General features: G+C 38.9%; 1 long non-coding RNA gene across 1 annotated transcript in view; it reads left to right on the forward strand.

The window, feature by feature from the left end:
- The window catches only part of LOC132401914 (uncharacterized), a 63,258-nt gene that overhangs the window by 30,496 nt on the left and 8,832 nt on the right, over positions 1 to 23,930 (forward strand). The window contains exons 2-4 of the long non-coding RNA XR_009514744.1: positions 9,995 to 10,088; positions 14,837 to 14,979; positions 18,014 to 18,182. This is a non-coding gene — a long non-coding RNA (uncharacterized LOC132401914). The remainder of the gene's footprint in view (positions 1 to 9,994; positions 10,089 to 14,836; positions 14,980 to 18,013; positions 18,183 to 23,930) is intronic.

Below are 23,930 nucleotides of genomic sequence, written 5' to 3' on the forward strand. Positions count from 1 at the left end.
CTTCCCAATCATGTCTCAATATTACATTTATTTTTGCTAATATCCTCAGTTCCATAGGTGCCTTTGTGCCAGTTGTTGTAATGTGGGTTTATTTTTCTCAGGAATGTAAAGGTGGTTCAATTAACTTTATGCTAGGACATTTCCTTTATGTTTTATTGGTAAATACTAGATTAACTAGTCTGTCAAACAGAGGACAAGTAAATGGTAGTGCAGCCTGTACAATTCCTACCTTTTGGGAGCCACTTCTTGGATAAAACTTACCATTTCTCATTGTGCCAGCACAGCCTGTGATCACTGTGAAGAAGAATATTTGAAGATCAAGTCCTCAGACATAAAGCTTGGCATAAAGCTTGTGGTTGACTAGGTAGCTAAGTTCTCGATCTTCTTGCATGCTTCTGTGATTGGGAATGCATATTAATGCACTAAAAAGATATCACACATATCCCCTCTGCAAAATCCTGTGAATTCACAGGAAAGAGAGTAAAGCAACATCAGTGTCCTCTCTGAGGCCACCAGCCCCAGCACTGAAGTTACAGGCTAGACAGGACAGTCATCTGTGTACCCAGACTATTCTGAACTCTCTCACAGTTGGAGATTACCTGGCGGACAGAGAAAATAATTCAAGGATATACTCAAAACCTCCATGAAGAGTACAACAACTCCATTGACTTCTCATATTCTTGTCCCATGACTACTCAATGCAGAGAAAAAAAAATCAAAATTGGTGTTGAGAACCTCACAGAAGCTCGTGCAAGGAGTACAGAGATTTATAAATTAACCCACTGTCAGGCACCTTTTGTCCCATCTCAGGAAGTGTCAGTGTTCCCATCCTGGCCTCATCAGCCACCTTAGGGCCCACAAAACTGTACTGGAAACATGATTCGAGAATCCATATAGAAACATTGAGTATGGTGTTTCTAAACCCTCCATCTCCTTCATTGTCACAGTCATGCCTCTGCGCAGAAGCATTTTTAAAATTTTAATATTATACTGCTTTTAATATTACAGCTTGCCCACACTCTCTATACCCCTTGTTATTTTATATAGATCCATCACATCTCCTCTCAATCTTCCAATATGTAACATATAAGGCACAGTCCTAGTGGGCAGATAATACTGTATAAGAATTGTTACAATGGGAAACTTGCCATTGTATGAATGCAAGTGCCTATAAATGGTATATTCAGAACTCATCAATTAGAATTTTTCTTCAATGTCATCATCTGATGTGTAGAATTTTTCTACTTTGCTTATACTCAGTCTTTTATCTTTTATTCAGAATACCAATATTTCTGTACTTGTATTTCATAATCCGATCAGTTTTGTTTTTAGTTAATTTCATGTTCATTAACATAGCTGTGTTGTCTTTATGGCAGTTATTTAGTTTATAATATTTTCACTTAGTAATTCATTTGTTAGTATTTTCTAGTTAGAATTAGAAGTGTTTGAAGTATATTCATTGCCTGTAAAATATATCGGCATGTGATGACGTCACATCCGGTTTCGCCGCGTCTTGCGGGAAAATACCGGTTTGAGATCAACGTGAGGGCGGGGGCTCACCACGAGGCAGACCCGAGCAGAGGTTGTTTGCAAGCATTAGAAATCACAGTGAGAGCAACGCTGTAAGTTAATAGATAATCGATATGTTGAATTAAAATGTTAACACTGATCCTGTTAAAAGTAACGACGGTCGATAATGTTTATGTTTTTGTTAGTTAAAGAGTTGCGGATAGTTTGCATTGAAGTGTATTTAAAGTAGTCAATGGCGTAGGTAAACTCTGCCTGTATACTGCACTTTAATGTAATGTAGTTATAGTTACTTTTACAAGTATTTACAATGGAAATGTGATATTAAGAAAGGAACAAATACTGTATCAATCTTGTATTGTTTTATCAACAGTTTTCACCATATGTTAATGTGAAGAGTGAACAGTAAATGGTTAATCTTACTGCGACCTTGTTCTCATTGACTACGGTTTATCTCGGCATTTCAGTTACACCCGAACGAGAACGCTACAGTGAAAAAGCGGCATTATCAGGTGTTTCAAGTGCTGCGATGTCATCTCGATCCAGCATCAAGTCGATGCCACCCAGCGACAAGGGCAGTAGGGCATCATCAAGTAAGGCCGCCCAGGCAAGAGCTAAAGCAGATGCCGCCCATGTGCGGGTGGACTACGCCAAGCGAGCAGCAAAATTGAAAATGGAACAGGCCACAAAAGAAGCCGAAATCCAGAAGGAAAGGGCTGCCAGAGAAATGGAAGCCGTCACCAGAGAAGCCGAAATCCAGTTGGACATGGCGAGGATATCGGCAGAGTTGGAAGCGCTGCAGCTAGAAGGAGAAGAAGAAGCTGCCAAGGTGGAAGCAGAGTACATAGAAGAAGCTGAAGGAATGCATGATCTGGCCGAAGTAAGATCTACTTCAGAAAGGACCAGATTGGAATGCACAAGCGACTACGTCCGATCTCAAATAGACAGGCAGGCTTGTCCTTCCCCTCCATATGTATTCGATAACATCCCATGTCATGAGGAACCTCAGGGAGGCACGATTGCATCACATCCATATGAGGAAGACAATTTACCCTCGCAACTCCGCGATGAAGTCGAGAATGAAAGAGCCGACAACCAATGTTCTCGACACCAAACTTACAAGATTTGGAGAGAAGAGTTGCAGAGGTTGAATTCAGGATAGCGAATTCCATAAGAAATGTACGCCCTCAGTCAAATACGTGCCAACGTATTTCCCCAGCCCGCATGCCACTTACAGTTGATCCCATGATGCAGTATTTAGCACGACGGGATCTCATCACTTCGGGACTGTACCAGTTTGACGATAAACCTGAAAATTACTGTGCATTGTACTCCACATTCACCAACGCTATTGATGGAGTCCAGCTCAGAGCAACCCAAGAGTTGGACCTTATGGCGAAATGGCTGGGAAAAGAATCATGCGAACAGGTGAGACGCATATGTTCAGTGTACATCAACAAACCCGAGCTAGCCTTAAGCAAAGCATGGGAGAGACTTCGGGAGGGCTATGGGGCCCCCGAAATTATTGAAGCGGCGCTATATCGACATCTGGAAAACTTTCCTAAGGTGTCAGCCACAGATCACATTAAGTTAAGAGAACTCGGAGATTTACTCTTGGAGATCCAAGGGGCCAAAGAAGATGGCTACTCAGCTGGTCTAGTATACCTAAATACTCCATCCGGGATTAGACAAATCGTAGACAAACTTCCATTTGGGCTGCAGGACAGGTGACTGTCCGTTGCTTTAGAGTACAAGGAAGACCACGATGGTCGATTTCCTCCCTTTAAGTACCTCACTAGGTTTGTGTGCAGGGAGGTGAAGAAGTGAAACGACCCTAGCCTTGCAGATCCAGGAAGCAGTACAATTTACACCAAGCCAGGTAGATCCTCTTCGAATACTTTCAACATCAATAAACCCGTCTCAGTGCTCAAGACTGAAGCCTTTACAACTAACAACGACCCTAGCAAGTATTGTCCATTGCACAACAAACCTCACCCCCTCAAGGGATGCAGAACGTTTAGGGAAAAACCCCTTGAAGAGAGGACGGCCCTTCTCAAGGAGAAAAAAATATGTTTTAAATGCTGTTCCTCAACCTCTCACCTCGCCAGAGAGTGTACGATCGCCGTGAAGTGTCCGGAATGTGATAGCACTAATCACGTCGGGGCCATGCATCCCGGCCTGTCACTGCAAACCAACAACGCTCCTTCACCCCCACAACAGTCAGTGGGGAGGGAGAGGCTAACTCCAGGACAACAGTTGTCAGCTCAAGCTGTACAGAAGTTTGCGGTCAAGCTCAGTCAAGCCGTTCTTGTTCAAAGATCTGCCTCACTAAGGTGTACCCTAAAGGAGCCAAAGACAAGTCCAAGCTCTGGCAAATCGGTTCTGGTCTCGCTGGAGACAGGAATATCTACCCTTGTTGCAACACAGACAAAAGTGGACAGAACCCCGCAGGAATCTTCAAGTTGGAGACTTAGTCCTGCTCAGGGACAAGCAAATCACCCGCAACAGCTGGCCAATGGCCAGAATCACTGCTACATTCCCTAGTGGGAATGGACATGTCAGGAAGGTCGAGTTGAAGACTACCAACCAAGGCGATGTGAAAATTTACCAAAGGCCAGTTACAGAAGTTATTCTACTTCTACCTAATGACTGATTAAGAGACTAAGTTTTGTACTCTGTTCATTGTGACCTTACGAAGGTCAGGCGGGGAGTGTGTTGTCTTTATGGCAGTTATTTAGTTTATAATATTTTCGCTTAGTAATTCATTTGTTAGTATTTTCTAGTTAGAATTAGAAGTGTTTAAAGTATATTCATTGCCTGTAAAATATATCGGCATGTGATGACGTCACATCCGGTTTCGCTGCGTCTTGCGGGAAAATACCGGTTTGAGATCGACGTGAGGGTGGGGGCTCACCACGAGGCAGACCCGAGCAGAGGTTGTTTGCAAGCATTAGAAATCACAGTGAGAGCAACGCTGTAAGTTAATAGATAATCGATATGTTGAATTAAAATGTTAACGCTGATCCTGTTAAAAGTAACGACGGTTGATAATGTTTATGTTTTTGTTAATTAAAGAGTTGCGGATAGTTTGCATTGAAGTGTATTTAAAGTAGTCAATGGCGTAGGTAAACTCTGCCTGTATACTGCACTTTAATGTAATGTAGTTATAGTTACTTTTACAAGTATTTACAATGGAAATGTGATATTAAGAAAGGAACAAATACTGTATCAATCTTGTATTGTTTTATCAACAGTTTTCACCATATGTTAATGTGAAGAGTGAACAGTAAATGGTTAATCTTACTGCGACCTTGTTCTCATTGACTACGGTTTATCTCGGCGTTTAATTCGGCGTTTCAGTTACACCCGAATGAGAAAGCTACAATAGCAATAATTATAAACATAAACACATGAAAATTTCCAAATATTAAAGCTTGGTTTATTAGGAAGTAAATAATTTTATAATTTGCTTTGTCTGGATGAATTGATTAGTTTTACTGGATGTGTTGATGAATGTAAGTAGCCACCTTTGCACTCAAAACTAATCAATGAAGTTCAAAACCTTGGTCTCAATACCACCCTGTGCAACTGAATCCTTGAATTTCTCACTTGCGGAACACATTCAGTCCAGATTGACTACAGTATCTCATCCATAATCAGCATCAGCACATGTTGCACATGGCCGTGTGCCTAGCTCCTTGCTCTACTCACTGTACACATGACTGAGAGGCTAAGGACAGCTCAAGAGTCATATTTAAGTTGACTAATGATACAACTGTTATAGGCCGTATCAAAGGCAGTGATGAATCATCATATAGAAGGAAGGTTAGAAATCTAGCTAAATGGTGCCACAACAACAACCTCTCACCCAATGTCAACAAGACCAAGAAGCTGATGATTGACAAAAGGAGGAAACCAGAGATCTGTGAGCCAGTCCTCTTTGGGAGATCAGAGGTGGAGAGGGTTAATAGCAGATGCTATTTCATTGGCTCTTCACTAAACCCTAGAACTTATCATTTCAGAGGATGTGTCCTGGGTTGAACACACAAGTGTCATTACAAAGTAAACACAACAGAAGTTTGTGTAGATTTGGCGCGTCATCTAAAACTTGGACAATTCTCTATAGGCGTGAGGCAGAGAGTATACTAACAGATTACATCATGTCCTGGTATGGAAACACCAATGCCTTTGAACAGAAAAGTCTACAAAAAGTAGTGGATACAGCCCAGTCCATCATAGGTTAAGCCCTTCCCATTTGAGCACATCTACAAGGAGTGCTGAAAGAGGTGGTTTTAGTTATGGTGAGTCCTCTGGCTTTATTTTTCAAAGTTCTATCAATTCTGGAATTATTCTTACGTTAGACAAATCTGCTGCTGTTCTTCAAAGATGTTCAAAGTAAATTTACTATTGTAGTATATGCAGATGTTACTATATACTACCTTAAGATTCATTTTCATGCAAGGATTTATAGGGAAAAAAGAAATACAATAGTTTTATGAACAATTATACATAAACAGAAAAAGACTGACAAACAACCAATGTGCAAAAGAAGACAAACACAGGGAGGTAAATGAGTCCCAGATGTGACTTGTAGATATGGAGCCTGTAGGTCTTTGGATTTTTGAATAACATGTGATAGGATATAAGCAGGTTGTCAGCAAGGTTAGAGCGGATAGTTCCAGGCTTGATATACAACATTGAATAGAAATATTTAACACAACATTATCAGGTTGAAAGTTTGGTGTAACAGGAATTCATGATCAGGCCCTGGCATTTCACAATCTATATCAATAATTTGACTGAAGGAACTAAATCTCATATTTTCGAATTTGCTGTTAAGAGCATAAGATTTAAGAACAGAATTAGGCTATTTAATCACCAAGTCTATTCCGCTGTTCAATCATGGCTGATTTTTTTCAAATCTCTTGTCCTGTCCTCCCATGTAACTATTAAGTCCCTTATCATTCAAGACACTATCAACCTCTGCTTTAAGTACAATAGACTTTGTCACAGTGGTCCGGGTGGCCTTGAATTCCGTAGACTTACCACCCTCTGCTTAAAGAATTTCCTCCTCATCTCAGTTCTAAAGAAATGGCTTTTGTTCTGAAGTTGTGCCCTTGAATCCTAGACCCTCTCCTAAAGAAACATTCTCTCTACATCCACTTGATTCAGGCCTTTCAACATTCAGTAGCTTTCAATAATACAAAACTTTTTGAGACTGAAAATGGAGGAGGATATGAAGAGGCCTTAAGGCAATATGGGTAAGCTCAATGAGTGGGCAAGAGCATAGAAGATAGAATATTATGTGCTGAAATGTGAGAGGATCCACTATGGTGCACATAACAGTAAAACAGCATTTGTTGAAGATGAGAGACTAGGTAGTGTGATGTTCAAAAGGGAAGCAATTGTGCTAATTGCCAACTGCAGGTACAGAAAGCAACTATGAGGACAAATAGGATGTCAGCATTTATAATGAGAACAACTGAAAATAGAAGTAAGGAAATCCTGTTTAAGTTATATAGACCCTTGGTGAACTGAACTAAGAATTTTATGTAGAACTTTGATCTCTTTAACTCAAAGATATATTTGCCTGTGCAAGGATGCAGCGACAATTCATTAGACTACTTCCTGTGGTGCTGGGGTTGATGTACGAGAAGAGTTTGAGGAGAGGTAGTCTGAGAATGTATACTTCCGAGATTTTAAGAATTGGATGAATAAGATGGAAACATGAAAAATTTGAAGGGTTGAACAGGTTTGATACAGGAAAGATGTTTCCTTTGGGTGAGGAATCCAGAACCCAAGAGTGTCAGATTAAAGGGCAACTGTTTAGGACAGATTAGGAAAACATTTCTTCAAAAGGTGGTAAGTCTTTGAAGTTCTCTAACTGGAGGGCCATAGAAGTTCAGTTATCATGTTCATTCAAATGAGAGACCAACATCAAGGTATCAAGAAAGAAGGATTTGTGCCAGAAAATAAAGCAAGAAAATAAGCCATAACCTTGAGAAATGGAGGAACAGGCTACTCTTGTTTCTATTTCATATATTCTTCTATAGCTATAAAAGTGTACATTCAATTATGCACACTTATAAACCCAGCCAAGTCTAAATGCCCACAAGAAAATTGTATCAATTTAAAACTTTATATTACATGAACTCAATTATTTTTTGCAGAGTCAATTTTCATATTATTTTTGTAGATCTTGAAAGTGGACACATCAAAATTTCCTCTCATGTATCCAGGGGCTGAATTATTCACACAACTGCTTTAAAACTGTTCTTCTAAAATTAAGAAGCACAAGGCAAAAGTTTCAGTTTGTAAAAATCTATACTGCACCCAATCCTGACTGTGCTTTATGCAACTATATATATTTGAACTTGTATTAGCCAAATTATTATACAACTCAACAGATCTTTAACTGCTGTTCAATCAGATTAGTCAAGTGTGCAATACATTTTGTGCTGCACAAACATACGGATGGCTGAGTAAAAAGGAAAAGGTAATGAGTCTACCTGGACATGGAACACACTTCATGCTTGATAAAGATGTTCTTCTACCTTCCATTGGTTGTTCACTCTGTAGTTCTTCTACAAGGGGGGCTTCATTTATAAACATAATAAAGAAAATGCAATTACAATATTAGTGTATTTTTGATTCTTTTATTCAAATACAGACCTTATGCAAATAGATTTGAGTTACTAACTTTAAATAAATGCATATGATTTTGGACTTTTTGATGCTTATTCTTAGATTTCTGTTTAAAAAAAGTGCAAATTACAGGATAGTTTCATACTTCAGATTGCTGCCCATTTTGAATAACCTGTGTACTTCAGACATGATTTTGTTAGATGCATTACATGCATTTCCAGAGGAGATGTGTTTCTGCTATTTGAAATAAATGTAAACATGATTGGAACACTTCAATAATATCTTAATGGCGCATTTAGATCTTATTTTCCAGTTTCTGTCCACACTTAATATTTTTCTATCCATAAAGAAAGCAATAATAGGAACTGAATTGCAATTGGAAGACTAAAATCCTACACTGAACAACAGGCCATTATCATCTAGTCACATTTCTTCTGGTCATTTTAGTTCCCTGGTCTCTGTTTTCAGTGTCCAAACTGCACAAGCAGCCTACTTCTATCTTCTCAAAATTTACATGTAGGACCATTTTGGTACACTCATTGTTTCAGCTTGATAATGTCCAATGGAACTTATTTCTTCCTCCATCTCCACTGCACCTGTTCTCAGAATATGGCTTTCCATTCTGGAGCATCTGAAATGTTCTCTCCCCTCCCCCCCCCCAAAGAGCAGGATTTCCTTTCCACCATCATTGATGTTGCTTTCATCTGCATCTCCTCCATCTCACCCTATCCTCCTGCTGTCATTCTTCATAACTTCTGTTATCTCCAATGGGATCCAACCACTAAGTACACCTTTTCTTCCCCACTTTCCATTGTGACATTCTACGTAGCTCACTTGTCCCTTATCCCTCGCCACTTATTTCTTTCCTGGCACTTACTCCTGCAAGTGTGACAAATGTTACAATTCCTTCCTTACTACCATTCATGGCCCCAAACAGTCTTTCCAAGTGAGGTGATACTTCATCTACAAGTATGTCAGTGTCATCTACTGCATGTGGTGCTCCCGATGCAGCCATCTCTATAACTGGTAAGACACGACAGATTAGGGGACCACTTCCTTGAGCACCTTCAATCCGTCTGCTACAAAAGACAGGAGCTCCAGGTGGCCACCCATGTCAATTCAACTTCCCATTCCTATTCTGACTTGTCTATCCATGGCCACCTCTATTGCCACAATGAAGCCAAATTCAACTTAGAGGAGCAACACTTCACACCCCTTCTGGGCAGCCTTTAACATTGGATTTCTCTAACTTTCGATAATTTCTCCCTTTCCCTCCTCTCTTTTTCCATTCCCTTCTCACCCTTTCTCTAATCCTCACTTGTCCATCACTTCCCTCTTTCCCTCCCTCCCCATCTTCCATGGTCCACTGTCATATTCTATAAGATTCTTTCTTCGTCAGCCCTTTAGCTCTTCCACCTATCACTTCCCAGCTTTTTAACTACCTCCACCCAGCCACCTTTCCTCTCACTTGGCCTCACCCATCACCTGCCAGCTTGTACTCCTTCCCCAAGTCCAAAGAAGGATCTTAACCAGAAACATCGACTGTTTATTCCCCTCCACACCTTGTTCTTTAACTTTGCTCATTTTTACCAAATTAAGGGAAGGTTGCAGTGTGCTTGTGATTTTTGTAGGACAAGTGCAACTGCTCCTTCCCTCACCTCTTTCTCTGCTACAGCGTTGGGTCTATTAATGGTTTGTTCCTGCTCTCATGTAGGACTCAAAGTTCATCACCTTTGCTGTCAATTTCTACGCTTTCACAGAAATGTGTTACTAACTTTTCCCCCTTCTTATTTGATTTCTTTACATCCATTTCATGGAACAGGTTTACAAAGCTTTTACATCGAGATTCCTGATGGTGGAAAGTACTACATCAATAATGTCCTGTCCGAATCACTAAATGGAACTCAGAGTTATTTGTGAGTATAGTCTCAAAATATCGTAATTAATCCTGAACTGATAATACTGTATAGTACTGTACTTTACTATAGCTTGAAAAGGAACAACAGAAATTAAAGAAAGCAGTTTCGTACTAGAGGCTTAAATTCTGCTCAAGAAAATGTACATGTCAGTGTGGTTTCAAAATTATGTACCAATTATAATTTTTCCACTTAGGCCAATGCATAAACTATAAGAATTAGTCAGTTTTTGGATTTTTAAAAAAATTAAAGGGTCCAAATGTCTTTTAACTTTACTGGAACTTGCACTGATCAGAAATAAGCAACTCCTTGACATTCGAATAATTTTAGTTTTATACCCAAATGTATAAGTCAAATTTCATGTGTTACTTAAAATCAGAACCACAAAGAAATGTGGTCAAATTTGTGAAAATCTATCGTATCTCATCTGGCTGCTCCACTTTCGAACACATTTATACCCACTATTTAAGACACATAATTTCATAATTGATGAAATGTGCAGTACCAATTAACAATCCATTCAATAATATTATGCAGTTTATTATTGTTCAGCCAGATGACCATTTGGGTTATGGAAATGTGGTCTTGTAGAATTTGCAAACCTCTACCCAAAAATCTAAAAAGTTTGAATAAGATATGTGTGGAAAAAATGTTAACACAAAAAGTCTTTTTTTTTCTTGATGTCTGCACATATCTTATTCAAACTTTTTAGATTTTTGGGTAGAGGTTTGCAAATTCTACAAGACCACATTGCACAGATGAAGTGGTTTCACATTGCAGAAAACCACAATATGTACCACCTTACAGGAATATGACACCCCAATCCCACCCATAGAATAATGTAGAAGAGTTACAGTTGAACTTTGATAATATGATATTTGATTGCTTGGGAATCCTGATTGTTTGGCACCTGATTCACTCAGTTGTTTGCAATGTGAGCCAGATGTACAGAGTACGAGCAAGTACACAGCCAGAAGGGGAGTCCAGACTGCTTGCATATTTCCTGGTTCCATTACACTCACTTCAACATTTACTGTGTAATATGTGAAAGTAACAGTGGTCCGGAAAATCAGATTGTCCTGTTCTGTGAAAGTTCTGAGGATGTTGATTTATCTTGACATGAACTTTGGTTTCTAATCTGACATGTAATTTTTTTTCTCTCTTCTGCTCTTGCATTTTTTTTAACAATGGTACCTTAATTGGCAGCTGGATAGGAAATATAATCACATTTTTGCATAAAAGAATGAAAGTTACATTAAATATTTTATTTTTATTTTACTGTGCATGAAATATATAGATAATTGTGCATTTTGTACTGCATGTGCAAATTATTATAGAGCTGAAATTCCAGTTATGTCAAATGTGTTCAGGAAAGTTAGACCAGAAACTATAGAAGCAGAAGTAGGCCATTTGGCCCATTGAGTCAGCTCTGTCATCCAATCATGGGCTAATCCAATTCTTCCAGTCATCCCCACTCCTCTGCCTTCTCCCCATACCCTTTGATGCCCTGGCTAATCAATACAGCTTATTGATTTGCCCATTAAGAAGGATGCTTTGCAGTTCTTTCAGGTCACTATTCATTTGTTTTCATGTTATATTGCCATTGTTTTCACATGGACGTTCATGTATCTGTAACAACCATTGTGCTGAAGCCTTGGATATGCATTATATCTTTGAACATATTTACACAATATAAATTTATAATGGGTTGAGCAGGCATCAAATGCCAGTAACACAAAACTTACAATGCATATGTGGGCATATAGAGAAACAGAGTAATACCTGGACATGGACATTGGCTTCTGGTGCTTGAAGTAGATTTTCTTTCCACCTCTGCTATTTTAGAACATAGAATATAGAACATCAGACATTATAGCACAGGCCCTGTAGTCCACAATATTGTGCTGACCTGGTAACCTATTCTTAAAAGCAATCTAACTCTTCCCTCCTACATAGCCCTCCATTTTTCTGTCATCAACAGGCCTATCTAAGAGTTTTTAAATGCCCGTAAATGTACCTGCCCATTCCACTCTCAGTGTAAAGAACTTAACTCTGATATAGCCCTATACTTTCTTCCGATCATTTTAAAATTATGCCCCCTTGTATTAGCCATTTCTGCCCTGGTAAAATGTCTCCAGCCACCTACACAATTTAACCCTCTTATTGTCCTGTACTCCGCTATCAAGTTTCCTCTCATCCTCCTTCGCCGCAAAGAGAGAAACCTTAGTTCACTCAACCACCTCCATAAGATATGTCCTCTAGTCCGAGCAGCACCCGAATAAACCTCCTTTGCAACCCCTCTAAATGTCCCACATCCTTCCTATAATGAAGGGACCAGAACTAAACACAGTATTCCAAGTGCAATCTAACCAGGGTGTTGTAGAGCTGTAACATCACCTCGCAGCTCCTGAACTCAATCCCCCAACTAATGATTGGCCAACACAACCATATCAACTTCTGCGGCAACTTTGACGGCTCTATGGACATGGACCCCAAGATCCCTCTGTTCCCCCACCCCCCCCACTGATGCATCATCAATAACTCTCCGAGACATGAGGCGAGATGTAGGCTTTTATTGCTGGAAGAAAGAACAAGCAGCAATTGACCACCACACTGCATCCTGGAGACCGAGGCCGGGGCGGTGTCTCCAATCGCCTTTATACCGGGGTCAGTGGGAGGAGCCACAGGAGCAGTCAGCGGTGGGGGGGGGGGGGGGGCGTGTCCAGACAGGTATATGTAGTTCACCACACCCACACTGTCATTCATCATGTATTTTGCCTTCAAGTTTGACCTTCTAAAGTCAATCACTTCACACTTTTCTGGTTGAACTCCATCTGCCACTTCTCAGCACAACTCTGCCCGTGTCAATGTCAGGCTGCAACCAACAACAACCCGCCGCCCTATCCACAGTTCCACCAACCAACATGTCATCTGCAACCTTACAAAGCCACCCTTGCACTTCCTTATCCAAGTCATGTATAAAAATCACAAAGCGCAGGGCTCCCAGAACAGATCCCTACCAAACACCACTAATCACCGACCTGCAAGCAGAATATGTTCCATAAGCTGTCATTCTTTGTCTTTCGTGGCAAGCCAATTCTGTACCATAAGCAGCCAAATTTCCCTGGATTCAATGCCTCCTGATTTTCTGAATAGGGAATCTTTTCACTTTTTAAAATCTATATACTACACACTACATCCACTACTCTTGCCTTCATTGATATGCTTGTTGCATTCTCAAAGAATTCAGTGAGGCATAACCTTACCCTCACAAAGCCATACAGGCTATCCCTAATCAGGCTATGCTTCCCCAAATATCCACAAATCCTGCCTCTCTTTTCCAATAATTTGCCCATCACTGAAGTAAGACTCCCTGGTCTATAATTCCCAGGGTTACTCCAACCTGTTTCTTGAACAAAGGAATAAAATTTGCCACCCTCCAAACACCTGGTACAAATCCTTCGGCCAGTGAGGATGCAAAGATGACTACCAAAGGCACAGCAATCTCATCCCTCATTTTCTCTGGTGACCAATCTAACCCAGGGGACTCATCTATCCTGTTTTTCAAAAGCTTCAGCACATTCTCCTTCTCGATGTCAACATGTTCAAGTATATCACGTGTTTCTTCTACTATCCCTGATCTGTTCTGTTTTGGCATCACCCTGGCCATCTTCCTGTTCTTCACGTAGGTGTAAAGTGCCTTGGGGGGGGGGAAATTCCTTATTCCTACCTGCCAAAGCCTTTTCATGTTCCTTTCTGCCTCTGCTGTCCATTCTTAAGTTCCTTCTGGCTACCTCTATAACTCTCTGGAACCTTGTCTGATTCTTACTTCCCAAACTCAAGTAAGATTCTTTCTTCCTCTTGACTAGATGTTCCACATCTTTTGTCAGCCATGGTTTTTCATTCTACCATCCTCTCCCTGCTTTAGTGGTATAAACCTGGCTAGAACCTGCAGCAAGTGCTTCTTAAACAATCTCTACATTTCCATTGTACATTTTCCCAAGTATACCTGTTCCCAATTTATGCTCCCCAGTTCCTGTCTAATAGAATCATAAGTAAATACTTTCCCATATCATTTGTTCTTTTCACATTCAGTCTATTCATTTTTTACAATGGGACTTCAATCAGCAACTGGATAAGAAATATAATTGGCTATAGTTTTATCATCATTGGTTGGTTTAATTAAGCATTTACATTAATTGTACGTGTGCACAAGACCACAAGATACAGGAGTTGAATTTGGCCATTTAGCCCATGTGTCTGCTCTACCATTCAATTATAACTGATTTATTTTTCTGAATTCCATTCTCCTAGCTTTTTCCTTACCAATCAACCCCTGCTTTAAATACACTAATAACTTGATATCCAAATCCCTCTGGTAACATATTCAATAGATTCACCATCCTCTGGCTAAAGAAATTCCTTATCTCATCTTTAAAGGGATGCCCATTTATTATGGTTGTGGCCTCCCATACTATTAATGGAATTCAATGCAGGCCTTTCAATATTCAGTACGTTTCAATAAGATTTCCCTCCCCAGCCCCCAACCCGAACTTTTGAACTCCATTGAGTATAGGCCCAGAGCTACAGTATTAAATGATTCTCAAATGTTAAGCCTTTCATTTCCAGGAATGTTTCTGTGAACTTTCTCTGGTTCCTCTCCAGGACCAGAATATCTTTTCAGATTTTACTTTTGTTGCTATCACTTGGATGTTCAAATGCTTCATTCCAATTGTTTTGCTAAAAAGGTGACCCAATGAGAAGTCAATGACGGCATATCTGTGCAATGAGGAGGAAGTCTCTGATCAGCAAAGCCTGGCATCACAGTCGTAAAAAAGTGGACAGGGCTTCAGTTCAATTCTCTGTTGTAACGTCCCCAAGGGATTTCAAGGTATGATAATTGAATTTTCACTGGAATAACTGGACTAGTTAGACTAATTAGATTAGCATGGATTGGCTGCTGGTATAAATTAAAGATACTATTAAAATGGCAACAACATTATACACACTCATCCCACACCATATTGCACATATGCACTCTATAATTACATATTTTGTAGAAATTGACCGCTTCACAGATTCAGTCCAAGTAGAAGTACAATTTTACATAATTTGCCATATTACTAAAAAAACAAGAACCACATAACAATGTGATAAAATTTGCAAAAGTACAGTATAACCTATGCTCATTGTGCATCACATCTCTATGCACACTTGAGCAACATAATTATGATGGATTAAATGATAAGCAGGCATGCAATACCAATAAACAAAATATGCAATAACTGCATGTACTTTGAATATTAAATGGAAAAAAGTGTACCTAGACATGGACCCTGGCTAATGGAGCTTGAAATAGGTTTTTTCCTTCTCCCTTTTTCTTTTGCTTTACCGTGTTCAAACTTTATAAAAGGACTTCAATCATGAGCTGAATAAGTATCATTAGTGTTATGTTATTTTTTATCAAATATTTACCACACATGAATATGTGCATATGAACCTTTATATTGATCAGACAGAAATCTTTGAAAATTAAGGAAGCAGCAGATTTACATTAGATTGCTACCTATTTTAAATGTTCGGCCAAGTTTGGACAGCAAATTTGTGCATTGTAGTACATGCAGACATGTTCCTTTGTCCATACATACATTGCCTACTTCTTGAACAAATGGCATGTATATTTTGATTGTTGGAACTGAGCTACCCATAAAAGTTCACTGAAAAGACAGTGGTGAAGAATGCTTTGCTTCTCTTTCAGTCACTTTTCATCAGTTTTCAGGTGTTATTTTTGCTTCTATCACTTGGATCGTCAGTTACCTTGTTATACCACCACCACTGTTTTACAGCAAATGTGACCCAGTGAGAATCCTCCAGTATCTGTGCAATTTTTGCCTTTTTCAGTCAGGATGTTGAGTACAGGGATTGGAATACTATGCTACAGCTGAATGAGATATTGATAGGGTCACATGTGGAGTACAGTGTATAGTTCTTGTCCTGCTAGAGGAAGAATTACAGTAAATTGGAAAGGATGCAGATAATTATGAGAATATTACCAACATTGGAGGGCTTGAGTTATAAGGGAAGTTTGGATAGGTTAGGACTTTTTCCCTGGCATGTAGTAGGCTGAGTGGTATATAATATTTTAGGGGCATTTTTTTCCCTATGGTAGGGAGGAAGTCCGCAACTAGAGTGCACAAGTTAAAGTGAGAAGCAAGGTGCAACTATTTCAAAAGCTGGTGTATATATGGAACATACTGCCAGAGGAAGTGGTGGAGGTGAGTGCAAATACAACCTTTAAAACACCTTGACAAATATCTGAATAGGAAAGATTAGAAAGATGTGGGCCAAACACAGGCAAATGGGAGTAGATCTGTTAGGCAACTAGGTTGGCATGGACAAGTTGGGCCAATGGGTCTGTTTCTATGCTGCATAGCTCTTGGATTCTCTGAATCTAACTGAAGGAAAGTACAGTTTCAGAACAAGCACTGTACTAAAACTTGGAAAATACACCATGGTTGTGCATCACAACTTTGTACACATTAGAGCTTGCCACTTGGGCAACATAAGAGTACCTGAATGTGGAGTTTGGCTTCTGGTTCTTGAAGGTTTTTTCTTCTTTCCTGCAGCTTCAGTACATTTATTTTCCATAACTGAGCTTTGATTAGCAACTGGATAAGATAAATATACACTGGTGTAATCGTCATTTATTTACTTAGTTTCATATTAAATGTATTGATAATTTTCAGATTTATATGACATGTAAATGAGTATAGGAGTGAGATTTTTAAATTGTTCATACATAAATCTTTGAGCATAAAGTGTAACTTACTGCACTTTTTAATATTATTTAAATATACCATGCTTTATGTGCTTTTTCAGTGGTATATTTCAGGGATTAATGTAACTTGAAATAAGCATGACAATTAGTGGAATAAATTATGAATGCTCAGATGGCATATAAACTTGATGTGTCTCTACCTTCCATTAGGTGGCTAATAAGGCCAATGTGGGAACCACAGTTTCTTCTACACTTAGTGCAGGTAACAGGTAATGGAATGAGTGACTGCATAATTTGTGAGATAATCTGCTCCTTCTGCTATTGGCAAAGATCTGTGTGTTTTCAATGTATCACCTCATAGTTCTCCATACCAGCCCAAAGGCATTTCCTTCACTTTGACCATTCATGGACAAGACATTCCCAAAGGTTAGTAGAGCTATTGTACATCAAAGAAACTTTGTACAAATCCTTGAATCTTTTTCTTTGTCTTCATGATAATCACCTCCCAGAAGAGACCACAGAAGAAGAGTTTTCCGTCAGATGTACAAACAAAATGGCCACTCAATGTCACAGACACATGGTTTACCGCGCCACAGTGATCTGAGATTTGGAAGCAATTAGAAGCACATCAAGACACTGTTACGTATTCAGGCAACAATAAATATATGAGTTCGGCAATTAGAAGCACATCAAGACACTGTTACGTATTCAGGCAACAATAAATATATGAGTTCGGCAATTAGAAGCACATCAAGACACTGTTACATATTCAGGCAACAATAAATATATGAGTTCGACAAGGGTTTATATAACAAATAACATGTTTATTATACACTGAAAACAACCCCCCCCAAAAGTAAACAAACACCAACGTAACCAGAAATCAGCTGCTGTGTGGCAGCTCAAACAGTTCTTAAAGCGATGTTGCAAAAACAGTTCTTTTAAGTAGGATTGCCACAAGTTCAAAATGCTCACGGTTCATTTAAGGGAGAGACTTTATAAGACGATTTAAATTCTCTTTCACGTCGTTTTGCTTCGATCCCTGGCATCGAACTTTTCCCACAAAGAATTTACGAAACGAAACGAAACGGCTTAAAGGCACTGACCTTTCCTTTCACACTGTCCTCAATCTTCTGCTATCCCACAGAGATTAACACGAGAACAGTCAACGAATTCCTTTCAAATAAGGATTAAATCAGGTCGAACCCATTTCACCGTTGGGAACCGTTTTTCCCCGTTGGAGTGGGAATCTCTAAAGTTGCCCGAACTTTTGCCTGAACAGGAGCTACCTTACCTTGACCCACAACATAACCAAGGTAAGTCACAACAGCATGTCCAAATTCACTCTGAGCTAAATTAATAGTTAAGTTAGCTTTTGAAAGCCTTTCAAACAATTTCTCCACCGCAATAATGTGTGCTTCCCAAGTATCATTTCCTGTCACTAAATCATCAATATAAGTATCAGTATCTTTCAATCCCTGAATCACAGAGTTAACCATCCTCTGGAAAGTACCTGGGGCATTCTTCATCCCAAATGGAAGAACATTATACTCATATAACCCGGATGGAGTTACAAATGCAGAAATCTCTCTATCTCTGTCCGTTAATGAAACACACCAATACCCTTTCAATAAATCAATCTTTGTAAGGAACTTTGCTTTTCCAACTTTATCTACACAATCATCTACTCTAGGAATTGGATATGCATCTGTTTTCGTTACAGCATTCACCTTCCTGTAGTCCGTACAAAACCTAATACTACCATCTGGTTTTGGCACCATAACACATGGTGAACTCCAATTCGAGTTAGAATGTCTAATGATATTATTCTCTAACATATATTCAATTTCTTTCTCAGCAAGTTCACATTTTTCTATGTTCATCATATATGGATGTTGTTTAATAGGTTTGGCATCTCCAACATCTACATCATGTGAAGCTATAGTAGTCCTTCTCGGCAACAACTCCTTATATTTAAAAATTAATTCCTTCATCTGTTGTTTCTGCTCTAGCTGTAAATGTGCTAATTTCTCATCAATATTTTCCAGAATGGTTGAAATTGGTAACCTAACAGAAACAATGTTGGATTTAGAATGAAAGTCGGATGAATCATCTATCATGTTCCTAGTTAAATCAAACTCATTCTCACTAACCACAACAGTCACAGTATCAGATTGTTTCTCAAAATATGGTTTTATCATATTTATATGGCAAAGTTGTGTTGACCTTCTGCGATCTGGAGTTTTTATCACGTAATCCACATCATTGATTTTAGACACAATTTCATAAGGACCATGAAATCTAGCTTGTAAAGGTTTTGTCTGCACTGGGAAAAGAACCAACACCTTATCTCCAGGCTTAAACATCCTCATCCTAGCTTCTTTATCTTACCAAGTCTTCATTTTCTCCTGAGCCAACTTTAAATTTTCCTTGGCTAAGCTACAAGCTTTATGTAACCTGTCCTTAAATTTCAAAACATAGTCCAACAAATTAGTGTGTACTTCCTTACTAATCCACTGTTCTTTCAATAAAGCTAAAGGTCCTCTAACTCTATGCCCAAACACAAGTTCAAATGGACTAAAACCTAAAGAATCCTGTACCAATTCTCTTACTGCAAATAAAAGTAAGTTTATATCCTCATCCCATTCACTTTCATTTTCCACACAATATGTCCTAATCATATTCTTGAGGGTAGAATGAAACCTCTCCAAGGCACCTTGTGACTCTGGATGGTATGCAGACGAAGTAAATTGCTTAGCTCCCAATTTATAAACTATCTGTTGAAACAATCCAGACATAAAATTACTGCCTTGATCAGTTTGTATCTCCTTAGGTAATCTAAAATAAGTAAAACATTTTATAAGAGCCTTTGTCACAGTTTTAGCTTTTATATTCCTAAGTGATACTGCCTCTGGAAACCTAGACGAAGTACACATGATAGTCAACAAATACTGATAACCAGTTTTTGTCTTTGGTAATGGACCAACACAATCTACAATAACTTTAGAAAACGGTTCACCAAATGCTGGAATAGGTTGTAATGGAGCTACTGGTGTAACCTGATTTGGTTTACCCAAATTTGACAAGTATGGCACGTTTTACAAAACATCGCCACATCTTTTCTTAGACCAGGCCAGTAAAAATGTTTTAAAATCTTGTCCACAGTTTTCCTTACATCTTGATGTCCACCTAAAGGCACACTATGAGCTAACGTCAAAATCTCATTTCGATAAACTTTCGGGACAACTACCTGGTAAACAACATTCCAATCCTCACTTGCAGGAATTGTAGGCGATCTCCACTTCCTCATCAACACTGCTTTTTCCAAGTAATATCCTACTGGCACCTTCTCAATTTCACTACCTAGTAAAGCTTGCTCTCTTAATTTTATAATCTCAGAGTCTCTATTCTGCTCTGCTATCATCTCCTTCCGAGACAGAGATAAATCTTCATAGTCAGACTTACTCCAAGAATCTTGTTCAAACAACGAAAATGAGAAAGTCTCTGACACATCCTCAAAACTCAAATCCTGAGTTGAACAGTCCTGAGTAACAACCTCATTCTGCGCATCAATCTTTTTAGCCATAGCTCTAGTCACAACACAGGAAGAATCTGTGTTAGAATTCAACTCTGGTTCCTCTGACTCCATTGTCAAATGCACTTCAGGAAAAACTTGTCCACCTGTCAAGTCATTACCTAGCAATAAAGAAATACCCTTCACAGGTAAGCTATGCTGTAATCCTACTTCAACAAATCCTGTAACTAACCCTGACTTTAAATTTGCTTTATGTAAATGTACAGGTATAAAATCACTCCCAACACCTCTTATATAATTTACCTCACCAGTATCAGACTCTTCATTAAACTTCAACACACTGTCTAACATCAGTGATTGAGAAGCTCCAGTATCCCTAAGGATTTTCTTTCAAGGATACAAACCCTTCAGTTATAAAATGATCATATCCCTTTTTAACTTGGTCAGACTCTAACAAAGCCTCATTTGTGTTCATCAAACCCTGTAACTTTACAGGTGGTTCAGTATGTTGCACACAAGCATCTGGAACTGCTTCCTTCTCTTTCTTTTTCAATCTGAAACAGTTAGCTATTAAATGGCCAGGCTTCTTACAATAGTTACAAATAAAACCAAACTGTCTTTCCTTCACAGGTTTTCCTTCCTCCTTACCTTTCTCAATAACATCTGATTTAATTTCTAATTTACCTTCAGTCTCCATGTTATTTTTCCTCTTAAAACTTCTGCCCTGAAGAAATTTATTCTTATGGATTAAAACATACTCATCAGCTAATCTAGCAGAGTCCTGCAATTTATCAGTACCCCTCTCATTTAAGTAGGTCCTTACTTCAACAGGAATGCTTCTTTTAAATTCCTCCATTAAAATCAGCTCTCTCAATGTATCATTGTCCCCATTTACATTTTTAGAAGAAACCCATCTCTCAAAACACATAGTTTTATCATAGGCAAATTCCACATTAGTTTCATCCACAGACTTTTTCAAACTTCTGAATCTTTCCCTATAAGCTTCTGGGACTAATTTGTATGCATTCAGAATATGCATTTTCACAATATCATAATCAAGAGCTTGCGCAGCAGTTAAAGCTGTGTAAACTTGTTGTGCTTTACCTTTAATTACAGTCCGTAACAACACTGACCATTTAGCTTTCGGCCACTCTGACATCCGAGCAATAGTTTCAAAATGTTGAAAATATCTTTCCACTTCTGTTTCACTAAATGGAGGAACCAATTTAATTTCTTGACTAGCAACAAATGGTTTTTTAGAACCAGAAGACTGATTCCCAGACCTTAATTCCTCCATTGCATATTCAAATTCCCTCTTCTTTTGAACAGCCTCCAATTTACAACACTCCAATTTCATTTGTTCGATTTGCAACTGCATCTCCAGATTACTTATTGGAAACGACCCTAAAATCAAATCATCAAAAACACCTGAATCCACATAGTGTGACGCGAGTTTTCTCTGTATTACAGCCTTAGATGTAGTCTGCAAAATACCTTTAAGTTGCAATCTACGAGCTATCTCAAACACCTCAGTTTTTTTCGCCTTCGCCAGCAACTCCGCAGCTGGCGAAGCCAGAAACTCATCAATATTCATCGTTGCCAAAAAACACTCACAAGCCAATCAAACAAAAGAATCAAGTATTCCCCTTTTTCAAAAGTTAGCAAGCAGTTAAACTCAAACGATCCAATCCGGATGCAGCCCCCATATTTATGTTACGTATTCAGGCAACAATAAATATATGAGTTTGGCAAGGGTTTATATAACAAATAACACGTTTATTAAACACTGAAAGCAAATCCCCCAAAAGTAAACAAACACAAACGTAACCGGAAATCAGCTGCTGTGCGGCAGCTTAAACAGCTCTTAAAGCGATGTTGCAAAAACAGTTCTTTTAAGTAGGATTGCCACAAGTTCAAAATGCTCACGATTCATTTAAGGGAGAGACTTTATAAGATGATTTAAATTCTCTTTCACGTCGTTTTGCTTCGATCCCTGGCATCGAACTTTTCCCACAAAGAAATTACGAAACGAAACTACTTAAAGGCACTGACCTTTCCTTTCACACTGTCCTCAATCTTCTGCTATCCCGCAGAGATTAACACGAGAACAGTCAACGAATTCCTTTCAAATAAGGATTAAATCAGGTTGAACCTGTTTCATCATCGAAAATAGTTTCTCCTCGATCTTTAACTCCCGAACTCCGATCTTCACTCTCCACTGATTCTCAAACTAGCAGTATTGTAAAGAACCTGCTGGCAATGACCTTTTAAACTTTAGGCATTAGATAAAACTTCATCTTTCAACTAAACTGCGTCATCACATTAAATCACGCAGTGGCATGAAATCAACTTGGCAAATCCAGCCACGAACTGCCCCTCCTCACAGGGTGGGGTCTTCCTTTTATAACCTGTAAAAAAAACCTGTCACATGATCTCTACTGGTGGGAAAATGACGTCACTCCACCATCACAAGACCATTACCTCAAGTCCAGTATAGCTTCAACCCCAGTCACGTGACAAGGTACCACTGTCATGTGTCACGAGTACGTAACAGCTCCAGAAAAATACCAGCTGTGCACAAAAATCAGCCAAATTCATTGGGTATATAGGCAAACCAAAGTCAGCATCTTCTCCCAGGTCAGCATACCCTGCATTGAGATCCCAGTTAATCAGCTCAGTGCATGCACAACATGTAAAAAAAAACATGTGCTTTTTTTTGCTGCTGAGATACAAAAACCCACTAAAATGCCGACATAGAAGTATCCAAATTTAATTCAATTGCTTCTTCCACATTATCATGTTTCACTTTACAAAGCACCAGTCAGGCCACATGAAGTTCTGGTCACCACACCATTTCATGTTCTTGTTATTTACTGCTACTTATTTATATTTGCATTTGCACATTTTTTTGTCTTTCACACTCTGGTTGATCTTTCATTGATCCTGTTATAGTTACTATTCCACAGATTTGCTGAGTATGAATCTCAGGGTTGTATATGGTGAAATATATGCACTTTGATAATTAAATTTACTTTGAACTTTGAATGCACTGCTGAGGGTGGTTGTAGAGGCTGATACAATAGGGTCATTTAAGAGACCCTTAGATAAACACATGGATGTTTAAGAAAAAGGGTAGGAGAGAAGTGTTAGATTAATCATGGAGTAGGTCTATATTGGTCAGCACAACATCGTGGAATGAAGGGTCCATATGCAGTACTAATGCAGGCAAATGGGATTAGTACAGACTGGTCAAAAAGTCCGCACGGACAGCGCGAGCTGAAGGACCTGCCCTGTACCACATGATCCTATGATTCTGAGAATATTTTTGCTGCTTTTCACTTGAATGTTCAGATGACCCATTTCAATTGGTCTGTTGCAGCTTTATATCTTTTAATAACTGTAAATGTTACCCAAGGAAAATCCTTCCATATTTGTTCTTTTTGTGTGAAGTACAAGATCAACAATGGCTTGCAAGGAAGGACTTGGGGTTTGAATTTAATTCAGAATACAGTAATATCATTCAAAAGGT

Source organism: Hypanus sabinus, chromosome 11 (assembly GCF_030144855.1).
Source record: "Hypanus sabinus isolate sHypSab1 chromosome 11, sHypSab1.hap1, whole genome shotgun sequence".
Classification (NCBI taxonomy): domain Eukaryota; kingdom Metazoa; phylum Chordata; class Chondrichthyes; order Myliobatiformes; family Dasyatidae; genus Hypanus; species Hypanus sabinus.